Here is a 14,759-nt window from a genome sequence, read left to right on the forward strand (position 1 = left end):
CACAAGCCTGGTGGGGAAAGCGGGATGGGACCCAGGCAGGGGAGACCCCCTGGCACCAGCCAGCCCCAGCAGGGAAAAGCGACCCGTGCTAGCAGCTCGAGGGCTGTGGCAAGAGAAAGCCTCGCCGGCACCCCCGGAGACACCAACAGGCTCCCCAGGGAGAGGGGACGGGGTGCAGGGCCAGGCCCTCGGCCATGGAAGGAGGGAGGGAGGGACCAAGAAGTGCCCTGTGGGGGCAGCCAGGCCCGCACCCAGGCCAGACCATGTAGAGCCCCCTGACCGGGTGCAGCTCCTGGCCTCCATCCTGACCTCCCTCCGCGCTCATGACCTGCAGCTCCAGTTTGTTGCTGACCTGCTGAAGAAGCAGTGCCCCCAGGGTGTCAGTGCCATTTCCCCCACCAGGCCCCTGTGCCAGCTGCCTTCTCCACCCAGCTGGATGTCCAGGCTCCAGGCCAGGTCCACGCCCACAAGATGAGCCTGAGCTACAGGCTAGATGCCCCCGGCGGGCCAGCTCAGGAGGGGCCGCCCACAGGGGGCTCCCGGGGGACACGGAAGGGGGTGATGGGTCAGGCGAAGGCAGGGACATCTGAGCAGGGCCTGGACAATGCCACGAACGTCTGGCTCCGCACATCCCAAGCCCCGGATGGGGTCTGTCAAATGAGTAGCAAGAAGCAGGGGAGGAAGCCAGGTGGCTCTTTGGGCCCTGGCGGCTGCCAGGGACCCCTTGAAGAGCCTCAGCGCTCATCTCCAGGGGACCCCTTGGGTCCTTCCAATCTGGACCAGAAGCCCCTGGAGAGAGGGAGCCAGAGGCAGGACAGGAGGCTGAGGAGACCTTCCCACCAACGACCCCGAACTGTCTCTGTCAGCACCAGCACCACGCATTTCCCCCCCCAGCAGATGGACGGAGCCACTTCTCTCCTGGCCACCAAAGAAAAGAAACGCCAGACCAGGACCCCATCGGTGCCCAGAGAAAAGGTCCCTTTGTGCCGCCGCTTCCTGAGGTGCCTCCAGCGCACCTTCTCCAAGCCCTGCCTCACCACGAGGGCCCGGCTGTCCCGGGATCCACGGAACAAGGTCCCCAACGTCAGGCTCACAAAGCCTCCCTTGCGCCATCAGGCCTCCAAGGTGGCGCCCCACTGGCACCTCCCAGTCCCCACCTGCCTGCTGGGAGGGACACCCAGGAATCCACCTTCTCCCTGGGCTCGGGCAGGTGCTCGCCCTCCTGGTCGTCTTCTTCTAGGGCACTGTTATCTTTTCCCATCTGCATCACAAATGGGCACCCACAGACTCCCCACAGTTGGCATTGGGAAACGGTGGTATACTTCCCATCCCCCCCTGCAATTCCACCATCTCTAGGTCCTTCCCATGGGAACAGCACTGAGAGAGAGTGCATTTGGCACCTGCCTTTCACCCTCTTCAACGTGGGGACATCCTACAACACCTTCGTGGCTACGAGTTCCAGACCTCCAGCATGACAAGGCTCCAGCACTGTGCCCTGACCTGTCGGCAGTGGATTGATAACCATGTGTCCTTCCATATATTTCGGATGTGATATTTTTCTCTGTCTCTCTTAGTAAAGGTGGTTCTTGATGAATGTGCTCCAGGTGTTTTGTTTGCCCCCGTTTCCCCATGGGTGAGGTCAGACAGGGGATTCCCTGCTTTCGTGGGTGCTGATTGCTGTGAAATCATGAAGGGTGCAGAGAAAGGGAAGAGGTGCCGAGCCATGAGAGTCAGTCAGATGTCGGGTTCTAGATGAAATAAGATTGGAAGAGGCTTGTGCTCTGTCTGTCTGTCTATATATTTGGAAAGCTTATGCTCTCTATGCATATTTGTCTTATTTAATTAGTTGATAAAGGTGCAACTCTACCTTGCTTTATTACTGAAGGAATCAATGGCCCATTTTTCCAGGCACTGCGTGGCATCCTGCTTACGCTGCACAGCGGTACAGCCTCAGCATCTCCACCACATTACATCGGCACGCTCCAAGGATGTGGCCTCCAGCAGTGCCGTAGCAAGGCGGTGGGCAAGTGGGGCGACTGCCCTGGGTGCCGAAGCGAAGGGGACGCCAAGGGGCGCTCCCCAGCTGGGGCGGGAGCAGGGCGGAGCCGTGAGGGTCTTATCTGGGGAGATGGGGATGGGAAGAGGGTGGCTTCTGCCGCTGCGTACACTCCTGGCAAGCATGGCCAGCTTGAATGCATCGAACTAATCCAATCTTCTTCTAAAAGCTAAGAAATATTGAAGTGCTGATAGGAGAGCCATCAGGCATTGGAATAAGCTACCCATATTAGTCGTGGAGTCTAAGCAATCGAGCAATGACAGAGCCTGCAGTGGTATTAGCCCCCGCGGGAGCTGCCGCAGCATCTGGGAGCCCAGCCTGAGACACCCAGGGCTGGATCTGCAGGAGGGCCAAGCACCTCTGGTCTCCAGCAACTTCAGCTGGACCTGGGGCTGCTCAGCACCTCTGGAGATTGGCTCTGGGATGACGCAACACTTGGGGGCCCCAACCCCTCATGGGAACAGGCCCATCCGTGGCTCACGGCACCACCCCCCCAACCCATATGATGTGGCCAGGTAGGTGGAGACAGGGCGGCTGTTCCTCCGGCACAGGACCAGGGGCAGGACCAATGGCTCACGGCAGGAAGGGACCCTACAGGTGGCATCAACATGAAGATGCCTCTGGAGTTGGATCAGTGAGGAGGGAATTGGTGTTCCATCATTCAATGATATAGGGATTAATAACCCAAGTCTAAGATTACAGACACTACCGTTAACTTTAAATTCAAGATCAATTAATGTATCCTACCCTAACATTACCTCAAAGAATTCAACCTAGACCACTGTTAGGGGATCAAGTACCATTGATTATATGTTCATTAAAGCTTTTGACAGTACAGATGGAATTAAATTTTGGAAGAAATTGTTGAATTATGGGATTGACCCTTCTCTTTTGCACCTGCTGATAGAATATTATAAAGATACATGAGCCCAAGTTAGTAGGGGCCTGAGGGTCAAACTTGCACAGAAATTTCAGCTACAGAAGGGGGTTGTGGTTAGACAAGGATGTATTTCGGCCCCTTTGTTACATGAATGACATTATCAGAAACATGCAGGATGCTCATTTTCACCCCCCAAAATTACTAGTAATTCCAATTCCTGTTTTAATGTACGCGGATGACACCATTATACTGTTAAGAACCCCCACTGGGTTACAGAGAGCAATTACAACTTTTCAGTATCTTCTGTGGACAGAACAATTTAAAGATAAATTATGATAAACCCAAAATAATGTCTTGGGGAAGCTGTTTGATGCAATAACAGTGGAACACGCGGGGAAATGAACTCAAAGTTGTTAAAACCTATAGGTACTTGAGTATGAGGTTTACAGTTTTTCCATCATGGAAACAAACACCACGTTCAGTCGTTTAGAACTGAGGCAGCCCAACCAGTCGTGGCTATAAAGAAACTGTATGAGACCACAGCAGGAGGATCATCAGTCTAAGATCCTGTATTAGTATATCAAGTCAAAGTTGAATCTCAGATCCTATATGGCGCTGAAGTATGGGGTTACGCTGCCAGTAACCATGTAGACATATCTCAGAATAAGTTTCTTGGAGCTCTTTTGGGTCTCCCTCCAACTCTCTTTTGAGATTAGAGATGGGATTAGATTCTACAATCTAAGAATTGGGCGGGGGGGGGGGCGGGGAAGGTATTTACAGCTGGATCTCAACAATAAATGGTGATCCTCTTTGACTAGACTCAGGACTGAAGAGCTGCCTACAACTGTTTTGGCTGGGTGTCGACTTCCCATTCCAAGAGCCCAACTCCACTAGGAGCTCTGGAAGCGATCCATTAGGTTTTAAAATGTTCTTCATATGACAACGTATGGAGAAAGTATCTATCACCATTCTTGCAGAAATACTTTTCAAACAGAGAGAAATTAATCTGACTTTTCCAGCAAACAGATCTATACTTAGTAAGCTGTCTTGCAATTTTTGCTTATAAGGCTACAGCGATCAGAGCTAAACGTTCTTTACTGTTGATGAGGCTGATAGTAAAATCAAATACAGTGATAAAGTGTGAGTCAATTGTAGGCCTATCTATAACATTTTTATAGATTCATGACCTGATTTATCACTATATTTCTATTCGATTACGTTAATGTCCGGAGTATGAATAATAAACGTTTATTTCCAATGGTTAGCTATATTTTATTATTACATTTGTATTCGTTATTTTTTGCTTAAATTTATTTTTTATTATGGTTGCATGTTTCTCATGTTTTTGGGAGCATGGCTTTCAACCACAATCCTTAATAAATTTAATTGAAGTTGAATTGATCTGTAAGGAGGGCCCACAGCTCATGTCTGAGGGTTTGTGCTGCTCCTGCCCTGCCAGTATCACCCACTGCATGAGGGGTTATGGGGTAGGAGCACGTGTTGCTTCCCTGCTGGCTCTGCAGAAGAGCCGCTCCCTTCGCATAAAGCGGGTCCTGAGAGCTACTTCCCCATCCATCAGCTCCACTCCCATCCCACCCAGGCATTTCAGGGTTTAGTCACCCTCCAGGAGACCAATGTAAGTGGGAGGGGCTAGCCTAATGCCACAGCCCTTCTGCGAGGCAGCCACAGACCACAGGGCCCCTGAGAGCACCTCGAAGTACTTGCTGCCTTAGGGCATGCACAGAGGAAACAAAAGTTCCCATTTACATCAACGCAGCTCCATTTGTTTGCATGACCCAGGATTTTCCGTTTCTTTAAAGTCCATTTAGCACCTTAAAATAACACTACTCAGAGCCTGACTCCAAAGACTTGGAATTAATCCCCTTCGCCACGAGGGGGTGCTGCGTTCGGCCTCTGGTGTCCCGGTACGTTCTTTTTTACTCTTATCGATAAGTATGAGAAGTTAAGCGCAAGAAAAACATAATAATAAGTTTTCTGCAAGTAGTTTCAAACTTTGGAGGGAGGGAGCAGTTACATGACTCCCTTCAATACTGCAACCTGAACTTCAGCACGTTCCCTTTCAGAGCCACGACCAGAAGTCCAAGGGCAGCAAGACGCTGCCTGCCAGACCCGACACCCAGGCTACGCAGCATCCCAGGTGGGTTTATTTCCTTGACACCCACATTGTTTGTTAACTGCTGCCTAGGGCTTCACGGCCCAATACCGACTGCAGCCTAAACTCTGGTCTTCTTGACAGGTCAAATCTCTGCCGCTCATTGACCCCGACCGCGCTATTCTCTGTCCTTCGAAGCTTCACCGCTACCCCCGACACACGCCTGCAGTCCTCGTCTTCACGGCGTCTATTGTGTCGGGGCTCTCGTCGTACCAGTCCCTCGCACTAATCAAGCACGCCAGTCTGCGTTGCCCGTTCCCCCTAAACCCGAGAGATGGCGAGGCCACAAGGCTGGCAGGAGCCAACAGCTCTTGGAATCTGGCAGCCTTTCTGAGCACGTCCGCTGCCCTTGCACACCCCAACAACCGGGTATTTCCACAGCACTGAACTAAACCCACGGCTCTCCAGTTTCCTAGACGTCAGGCGTCCCTTTCGGCGCCCCTCAGAAACTGCCCATTTCACCCGAGTGGGTTTTTTTTGTCACAAATCATTTTTGCCCCGTCGCAAAGCGCTGAGAAAGCCCCCAACACCGCAAGGCTTTGAACTCTGTTGATTCCTGTATGAAAGCCCCCACGTTTCTCCTCTGGTGAATCAGGCGTGCACGCCGAACAGGGCTAAACACTACCCGGCACGCGCAGCACCCGCGAAAGCGACACCCCAGACGCCGCGCGCCCCAATCGAAACAGAAAGCCTTCGTTTGGGAATCAGGACCGGAAGCCAGCAGGTCCCAACACCACCCCTCCTCTTTCAAGCCCCTTGCACAAGTATCTGCCAGCTCCTTGCTGCAGTTTTCACTAAACACAGTGTTATCTTTAGCCCGTCATTCGGCTAATCTCTGCCTTCGCACCGAACACCTAGACACGTCCCTTTTTCTTTTCTAGCGCCTATAACACCTCATTAGTCTGCTTCCAGCCGCCCAGCCCTGACCCCGCCGACCAAACCACCCAACCGCGTCACACGGAATGGCGCCCAACAGCCGCCAACAGTCGCATTTAAGAGCTCGGAGCCTCGACGGGCGTCCGGCGGAGCCAATCGGCCGCCGCCGCGCCGCTCCTCCAATGGGAAGCGGCGTAGCGAGAGGAAGCGCTCGCCCCTTCCTTGGCCCCGCCCCGCCGGCCGCGGGGGGCGTGTCCTGGGCGAGGGGGCGCGGCGCGCCATGGCATGGAGGCTCAGTGCGCGCCCGGCCGCTGAGCAGCGCGGAGCTCCGGCCGGCGGCGGCGGCCCAGGTCTCCCTGCCCGCGCGGGCTCGGCCATGCAGGTGATGAAGCGCGTGGTGCTGGAGCTGAGGAACCGCGCGCCCGAGAAGGTGAGCTCGGGGCCGCCATGTCGCGGCGGTGCCCGGCGCTGCGCGTGCCCCGACCCGGCATGGAGCAGCCCCGGGCCCCAAAACACCCCTCCTCGGCGTGCTCCTTACTACGCAGTTGTGCCTTGTGGTGCGTTCTCCTAATTATTCACCTCCTGACCGCGTATTATTATTATCATTATTATTATTGCAACGATCAGATTGTTTTTGGACGGGCCAAGGCTTCTTCTGCCCCCTGCGCTGCTTGTAGAAAAGTGAAGGAGGGCTGGAAGCCCCTGCGCGGGGCACGGGCTCGCCGCGGTCGCTGCTGCGGGCATCTGTTCTCGTTGTTCGGCTGATTTTCGGGGAATTAGGAACTTGCTTTTCTTTTCCGCCTCCCCCTTTTTCCTTGGGTGATCTCCGAGTCTGGGTCCTCCCCCGCGATGCGCCCGCCATCAGTTTCTCGGTTGTGTTTGGGGGTGAGTTTTGGGGGGGGACGTGTTAAAGTATCCTTGTTAAAAATAAATGAATAAATGGACAGCTGCTTTTCTTCGGGGCGGGGAGAAGCCCGAAGTCGCGTGCCCCCCGCTCGCCCGTCCCTCCCGCGCTGGCGTTGCTGGCAGGACGGGTCTTCAGTTATTTTTACCTTCTCGCTGGTGGAGGTTGCGAACAGGTCGTAGTGGCACCGAATCCATCTTCAAAAAAAAAAGACCCCTTTTTTTCCACCCCCACGCCCCGAGGTGGCTGTAGGCAGGTGGTATCTGATACATGGTTTTTCCCCCTGCTGCGTAGGGAAAGATTGTGGCCGCGCTTTGCTTTTTAGGAGAGGGTCGTGGTTTTACTTAATCTCCTGTAGTAACTTCATTGACTGCAGTGCCAGCTGCATGGAGAGCAGGCTGATTAACAGCAGGGAAGCGGAGGCTGCAAGTTGAACTCGGCCAACAAATGATTTGTCGCTCCAGCAGATGTTTTGGCATTTAGGTCAGTAAGGACGCTATCGACTGGCGTGTCTTGCTCTCTCCAAGAATAAAGTCCAGATAGGTTGATATTGCAAAGTGCTTTTACTCCACCCCGGCCTGGGTGACTGACGGCACAAAGATTCCCTGCATAAAAACTACTCCGATAAACAGTGTATTTCTTAACAAGTTGACTGTGTCGGATTATTTTTTTAAAGCCTTTAAACTGTGGCTGGAGTTACACCCCCCCCCCCCCCCCCCCAAAATGGTTTCAGTCTTTCCCTTTTCTTCAGGGCAAAGCCTGAACAACTTTGGGACTTGGAAACCACGAAACAATTCAAAGCTGGTCTCTCTGGTCACCTTTTTCTGCAGCAACATGAAATAAGATTGTAAACTTGAAACAAATGAGCAGCTCGTGCCCACCAAAATAACTCAGAAGTCGCCAGTGAACAAGTGACTTTTTTAGTCCTCTCTACAGATGAATCTTTCAGAGCTGAACTTCCCAGACTGGTGTTGCGTTTAATCCTTTTTGTTTGCAGCCGGATTGGTAAAATAGCAACTGTGGTCAACCCACCGTTGGGGACATGGAGGACGGACAAGCAGAAAATGGATTTTTCCCTACAGCACGTTCAGCGACACAGAGTAAATGCATCTAGAATGAAGAAGCAAATGCTTCAGTCTGGTGCATTATTAACCTATGGTACTCCCTGCCTCAATATTTTGAGGGTCAAAGCTATAGGGTTTGCAAGAGGATTTGGTGCTTTTTTCTGGCAAGCGAGGCTATACCCCCTTATTTTAAATAGTGAATGGGAATATAAACCCTCATCTGGCATGAAGCAACCATTAAGTGATGGCTCTGGAAGGAAACTATATGGGTAGGTCATTCTGTAATTGCCTAGTTGGCTTTTGGCTCCTTCCTTCTTCTGATGCATCTGTTCCGGCTTTCATCAGAACCAGGACCGTGGGTTTTTGTCCGGCCCTGTAAAGGACTGCGATTGTGAACTCTGTCTTGGTGGTTGTGCTTTCTGAAGCCAGCATGTTAACAGAAATAAATTAAGTTTTTATCTTCTGGTTCTCTGTGATGGTGCTTCATACTCTGTTTACTTCCTCTCAAGGTTGATATGGTCGATGAGTTCAGACAACTCAAGTTCAGGTCGTCCCAGATGAGAAGTAAAGCCTGTCGTCAGGCTGCTGGTTTGACCCGAATTGCTTGCTTGGTTGAGGGTCCCTATTAAAGTAATAAGTGACGTTCTGTTTTGTTTCAAGGTGACAGAGTTAGTGCTTGATAACTGCTGATCCAGCAATGGCGAAATTGAAGGTCTGAATGACTCCTTTAAAGAGCTGGAGTTTCTCAGCGTGGCCAACGTAGAGCTGACATCCCTGGCCAAGCTCCCCACCTTGAGTAAGCTCCGAAAGGTATGCATCTTCAGACAAAAACCCATCGGTTCTCTCCTGCCAAAGTTGTGTACCTTGAAACACAGCAACAGTTAAACTACTTGCGTATTTCCATAGTCACAGTCACGTTTGCATCTCATTGAAATTTTTTACTAAACATTGCGAACTTAAGAATTAAGTCTTTAAGACCCTGAATGTAATTAAAGCTGGTTTCAAACATTAATGAGCCAAAGTACTGAAAAAGCATCACTTGAAAACTGTTAACGATGGCCATCCCAGTCTGTTGTAAAGAGAGGGGGTCGGGAGCAGTCGCATTAGGTGAAGTGCTGGGAACACTGAAATCATTGTTCGTTACCTGTAAGGAACCAGTTTCAACCTAGTCTGTTGACCTCTAAAGCCTGTACGAAGATCCAATGCTATGTTTCACATCCCCGTGTAAAAAATAAAGCCTGGAAATATTTTAAGTTTGCACCATAGTAAGTATGCTAACTGAACAGTTGGGATCGGTGAGATCACTTGCTGACTTACAGTAGAACATGCTTGAGTGTCTGTCGGCACCCAAGTATGAAACTAGTTAATGAATTATCACTATCAAGCGCAGGCGTGAAGAGCTTCTGAAATAAGTGTTAGGCTCTAAAGAGACGTACATGTGATCAACATGGGTTGCTATGTTTTTAACCAGATTTCATTTTATGCAAGTAATCTGAGGTTTTACGGGCTCTACAGGAAGTCAATAGTCTTGTGATGCATTTGTTCTTTCAATAAAATACAGGCTCTTGATTTTGATAGCAATCAAACCAACCATCTAATTATCCAACTTTTGTGCGCTGTAGCTGGAATTGAGCGACGACGTCATTTCGGGAGGCCTAGAGGTCCTGGCAGGAAGATGTCCAAATCTCACACCTCTAAATCTAAGTGGCAACAAAATCAAAGATCTCAGCACTGTGGAAGCCCTTGTAAGTACAAAGTCAGATTCTTAGAAGATTGCAATGTGTTAAAGAAGTCAGAATCTTTCTAGCATTATAAAAGAAAAATAACAATAATTTTATCATTGAATGCAAATGTAAAGTTTGTAAGTGCCTGACGATAGAAGGTCATTGCAATTAGAAGGGATAAGTACAACAAACACAGTTGAAATAGGAAATCAATAAAACACAAAAAGATAATAAACAAGATGGCTTTAGTGTGACATTCAACAGAACTGAACAGTATGCAAAAAGTAAAACTCTCACTATTTCCCAAGCCTTGGGTAGCTTTTTGTTGCCAGTTCTGGCAACATTTGAAGCTTCTTTTTTCTGAATTTCTGTATCCCACTTAGGCCAGTATTGATTACTCCTATTGCAATACATGCATCATCTGATGGTTCATTAGAGACAGACTTGTAAAGACACTGTAGTAATCAATTTTGTGTCAGCCGTGGGGTTTACAGGAGGAGATGTATTCAAACTTGTGGTCTGTCAGCGATAGTTCTGTATTGCCCGTATTTGTTTTCAGTGGTTAAAACGCATTAAAAGACACCGTGATTTCTTTAATAACAACCGATTTCTGCGGAAAAAGAAGTGAAACTGCTTGGTTAGTAAATGAAAGGTATCCACAAGACCATTTTTAACAAGTGGTTTGTGGCCTAGTAAAAATAGTTCACAAATTTTTAATTAAGTTTTTGGAAGCAAGGTGCTAATCTTTATGATTAATTTTGCTGTTCTTATTACTAAACACAGGCTAAACAAGTGTTTTAGAAACTTGGTAATGATAGTCTGCCTTGCATCTCACTGGTTCGAGTTGTCACAGAGATAAAATTGTTTCTATTTAAGTTAATTATACTTGTTGCATACTTGTTTAAGTGCCAAAACTACCCTCTGAAAGTGGTGTTTCTTATACATGGCCCCCAAAACCGCAATTTCTTAGTATCACTGAAGTATTGAAAAGAACACCTCAAACAGCTAATGATTATAATGGGCTACAAAACCCAGATCTCCTACTCCCTAAGCAGGATTACCTCTATCAGCACATCCCATAGCTGCCCCATTCAGGCCATGGAAAGCTGTCTCTCCACCAGGCATGGTAGGATTGGTGCTGGGACAGTTGGCTGTGCTGACCCCAGAGAATGGGAGAGCCCTGGGTGATTTATAGGATCATATGGGGCTTCCAGAAACAGACATGCATCTTAATGGGAAGTAACCTGGGTCACAGCTATTTCAAAAGCAAGTGTAGAGGGAGAGGTGGTATCTCTGGTCTTATGGGGAAGGAACTTTGACTGTCAGCACCAAGACTTCTTAAATGAACTCTGGACAATGGGGAACAGCAAAGGAGAAGAGAAGGTAGTAGGTATACGTAGTAAAATCAATGACATTTAGGAGGCAACAGTCCAGTACTTGGAGGTACCAAATAGTTATTTCATCTCAGTGAGTCATTTTTCATTCATTTTCAGCAAAATCTCAAAAACTTGAAGAGCCTGGACTTGTTCAACTGTGATGTCACAAACCTGGAGGATTACAGGGAAAGCGTTTTTGAGCTGCTTCAACAGATCGCCTACCTAGATGGGTTTGATCAGAAAGATAATGAGGCCCCTGACTCGGAAGACGAGGATGATGAAGGTAACTTCTCTAAACATGCAGTCATGAGTTATGCCATTCAGTCGGTATCTAAATATAAAATTGGAACTAGAGTGACTGTGCAACTGCTGGAGCACAAATCAGCTACATTTTTGAAGTGTAGGCCAGTATCAAATACTGCTTCTGTTGAGTAATGAGGGCGGGGGGAATGCGCTTGCAAACAGTGTAGTCATGGGTGCTGTGCACAGTTAAAGGAGAGTTGCACGTAGGAAAACATGAGTACAAATCTTTTTACTGAGACATAACTATATAAAAGCAGTCGTTTTATTGCTGATACCAAAAGCTTTTGCTTTTTTTTGTACCCGTCATTTTCATATTTGATTCTGTAGCTCATTCGGTTTTTAGAAGCTTATTTAAGATGAGTTTACAAACGAGCCTTTGAGGTTTAAGTGAAGCTGTAAGGAATTGATTACCTGCCTTTCAGAAGGGGATGAGGAGGATGAAGAAGATGAAGATGAAGCTGGTCCACCAGGAGAATACGAAGAAGATGAAGATGATGCGGGTTCAGATTTGGGGGAGGGTGAAGAGGAGGAAGAAGTTGGTCTTTTATACCTGATGATGAAGGAGATCCAGGTAGAACTTTCCCTTTTCTACTGTAAGACTTAGGATTTCCTTGACACTGTCTGATTATACATGTGTAATAATTTAAACTTCTCTAAGCAGAACCATGTAAATCCACTATCAGATGTGAGCCATAGGCTACTTTAGAGAGAGACCTTTTACTATCAAAAAAGTGCGTTGCAGTAGGAGAGCCACTTCTCTTTGGTATTCTGCATTGTCTTGCTCAGTGAAATGCTTCAAGGTTCATTACTGCACTGCCTTGAAGAATTAGTGTTGTTATCTACCAGGTCACCAGGTCAGATTTTGAGGAGAAAAACCCCCTTCCAAAGCTAAAAACGAAATCTCATTTGAGGATCTGAGTAAGAACTTGGCAGTAATTCTTTGAGAAAATGAATGAACACTTGATTGGTGGGGGTGGCAATATTGGTAGAAACCTCAATATACTTAGTGGCTTCTGTGTACAGCGGCTGCCAGGAGATGAAGAACTGCAGCATGGGCTAAAGAAATTGGGAACTAAAGTACTCCTAATGTTACCACAACACAGCTTGGTAACAGAGGAAGGACTCCTTTCATTTGTTGTTGCTGGGGAGTAGGCAGTAGCCAACATTAAGCACACACGGTTCAGAAAGTCCCGTCTTAACAATTTCAGTATATTTTGGAAAGGGAAAATGAGGACTGGAATCAGCATAATTATACACCAGCTAAACCTGAACTTGAATAAATCCAGCAAAAGCACATCCTAAATTTACATGTCGGTTAAAGATGAAATTCCAGAATGAATTGCTAAATGCCTTTCAACTTTTACCAGATGTTGTAAAGCATTTCATTTGGCAGATAATATATTTGCAAAGATATTTACCTATATGCAAAAAAAGCTTTAGTTTGTCCTCAGTTCCTGCTATTGCACTTATACTACTGGAGATCTCGGTGTATGTGTGTAACATTTCTAGGATTTCATGTAGCCAAGTGGCCTAAATTTGTCCAGTTACCCCATTTATAAAGCAACTTTTGTTTTGTTTTGAAACAAAACAGCTCTGGATGTATAAACTCTTTTTTCTCCCTTCTTGTTTGACTTCCGTTACCGACAAAAAGGGTTCTTCTCAGCTGTTGCTGTTGTGAGCCACTGAATTTTGTAATACTCTTCTTGAGACATTTTCACAGCTAGTTGGCATAATCATTAGGTCAGAAGTAACAGCAGAAAAAGACTCTAATAAAAGACTCCAGCCTTGGTTTTGTACATCTTTGCTAACCTGATAAGTGTAATACAGTAAATTGGGACTCTGGTCTGTACAAATGTCTAGTAATAAAAACAAATTAAACATGTGCTTTGCAGAAGATTAAAACAGCACTTTGAGGTTTAAAGATCATGTCATTACAACCTAAGCATACGGTAGTTTTTAAAAAATCTCTTAATATTCTGTATCTTGAAGGATGAAGATGATGATGACGATTATGTCGAAGAAGGTGGCGATGAGGGGGAAGAAGGCAGGTTCTGCAAAGCGTGAAAGCTGTTTGTTTTGTTTTTTTAAACAACATGTCCATTCTTTTGGCATCTGTAAATTAGCAAATCTCAGCTCGCTGCCATTGTCAGCTTATGGCACATCTGTTCAGCTCATCTGTTTAACACCACGTAACCCTTGGATGAAATGGGCAAAAAAAATCTTTTACGTTTAAAGGTGTACTTGGTAGTCCTGTTTGTCTGAGACATAAAGACATACCAAAAACTAGAACTCTTGGTTTCAAAATGATACCTTTTATTAGACCAACTGGGAAATGGCATTTTCTCCCCAACGGGGAGAACCTTGTTGGGGAGCTGGACACAGGGTCCAGTGTGTCATTAATCAATGCCAGCCTTGTGTCACTTGCAGCTATAATCCTGGGGAGGACCCTTACCATTCAAGGGGTGGGGTGCCCACCATTTAAGGTACCTGTAACACGTCCCTACATCGAGTGGAGAGTCTGTGGGATGAGCATAGACGCGAGTGTGCTGGAAGGGGCTCCTGTCCCCATCCTGGCGGGACGTGATATTATGGAGCTAGAATACCTGCCCAGGGAGAAGGGTCACCTCCTAGAGCTAGAGCTAGAGCCCTACCGTGTTAATGTGGTGACCCGTGAACAGAGCAGAAAGGCTAAGGCGGGAGGAGTGGAAACTTCCCAGGGCCTGGTCACCCAATTGGCTACAGAGGCAGAGGGGGAGGAAGGAGAGACTCTGACTCCCTCTGACTGCAAGCAGCCCCTGGCCATTGAGGAAACCAGCGACCTGGAGGTGGGGTTAAGTGACAGTCCCGGGGAGAAGGCTGGTCAGTCAGTGGCAGAGGAAACAGACTCTTGGGGAGAAGTTGGAGGACGCCCCTGAGGGTGGGGGTGCACTACTTACAGGAGCACCTGAGCTCCCTGCTGATTGCTTAGCGGGGCAGGAGGAGTTCACGCAGGAGGTTCTGGCAGACCCCAGCTTGGAGGAACTCCGGCAGAGGGCTCAGGAGTAGGAGACGGAGTTCACCCCAGAAAAGAGGGAACAGGTGGTCTGGGACAAGGGACTCCTTTATCGGTCGTGGATACCGAAGAACCTGGCCAAGATCTGGGAGCCCTCTCGCCAGCTCGTAGTACCTTGAAAATTCAGGCAACAATTGCTTTCCTCAGTTCGTGATTAAGCTTGTGCCGGTTGCATGGGCAGGGAGCGGACGCGCCAGCGGCTGCAGGCGAACTTCTCTTGGCCCAGGATTGCCCAGAACGTGACGGACTACTGCAAATCCTGTGAGACGTGCCAGCGGACGGGCAAGAGTGGGGGCAAACAAAGAGCTCCCCTACAGCCTCTCCTGATCATCGAACAACCTTCCTACAGAG

At 48.3% G+C, this 14,759-nt stretch overlaps 1 pseudogene; it reads left to right on the plus strand.

Annotated features, from left to right (window-relative positions):
- The first annotated feature begins 6,250 nt into the window (after positions 1-6,250).
- Positions 6,251-13,645, plus strand: LOC132244183 (acidic leucine-rich nuclear phosphoprotein 32 family member E-like; annotated as a pseudogene).
- Positions 13,646-14,759: the final 1,114 nt, after the last annotated feature.

This window comes from Alligator mississippiensis, chromosome 11 (assembly GCF_030867095.1).
Source record: "Alligator mississippiensis isolate rAllMis1 chromosome 11, rAllMis1, whole genome shotgun sequence".
In the NCBI taxonomy this organism is placed as follows: Eukaryota; Metazoa; Chordata; order Crocodylia; family Alligatoridae; genus Alligator; species Alligator mississippiensis.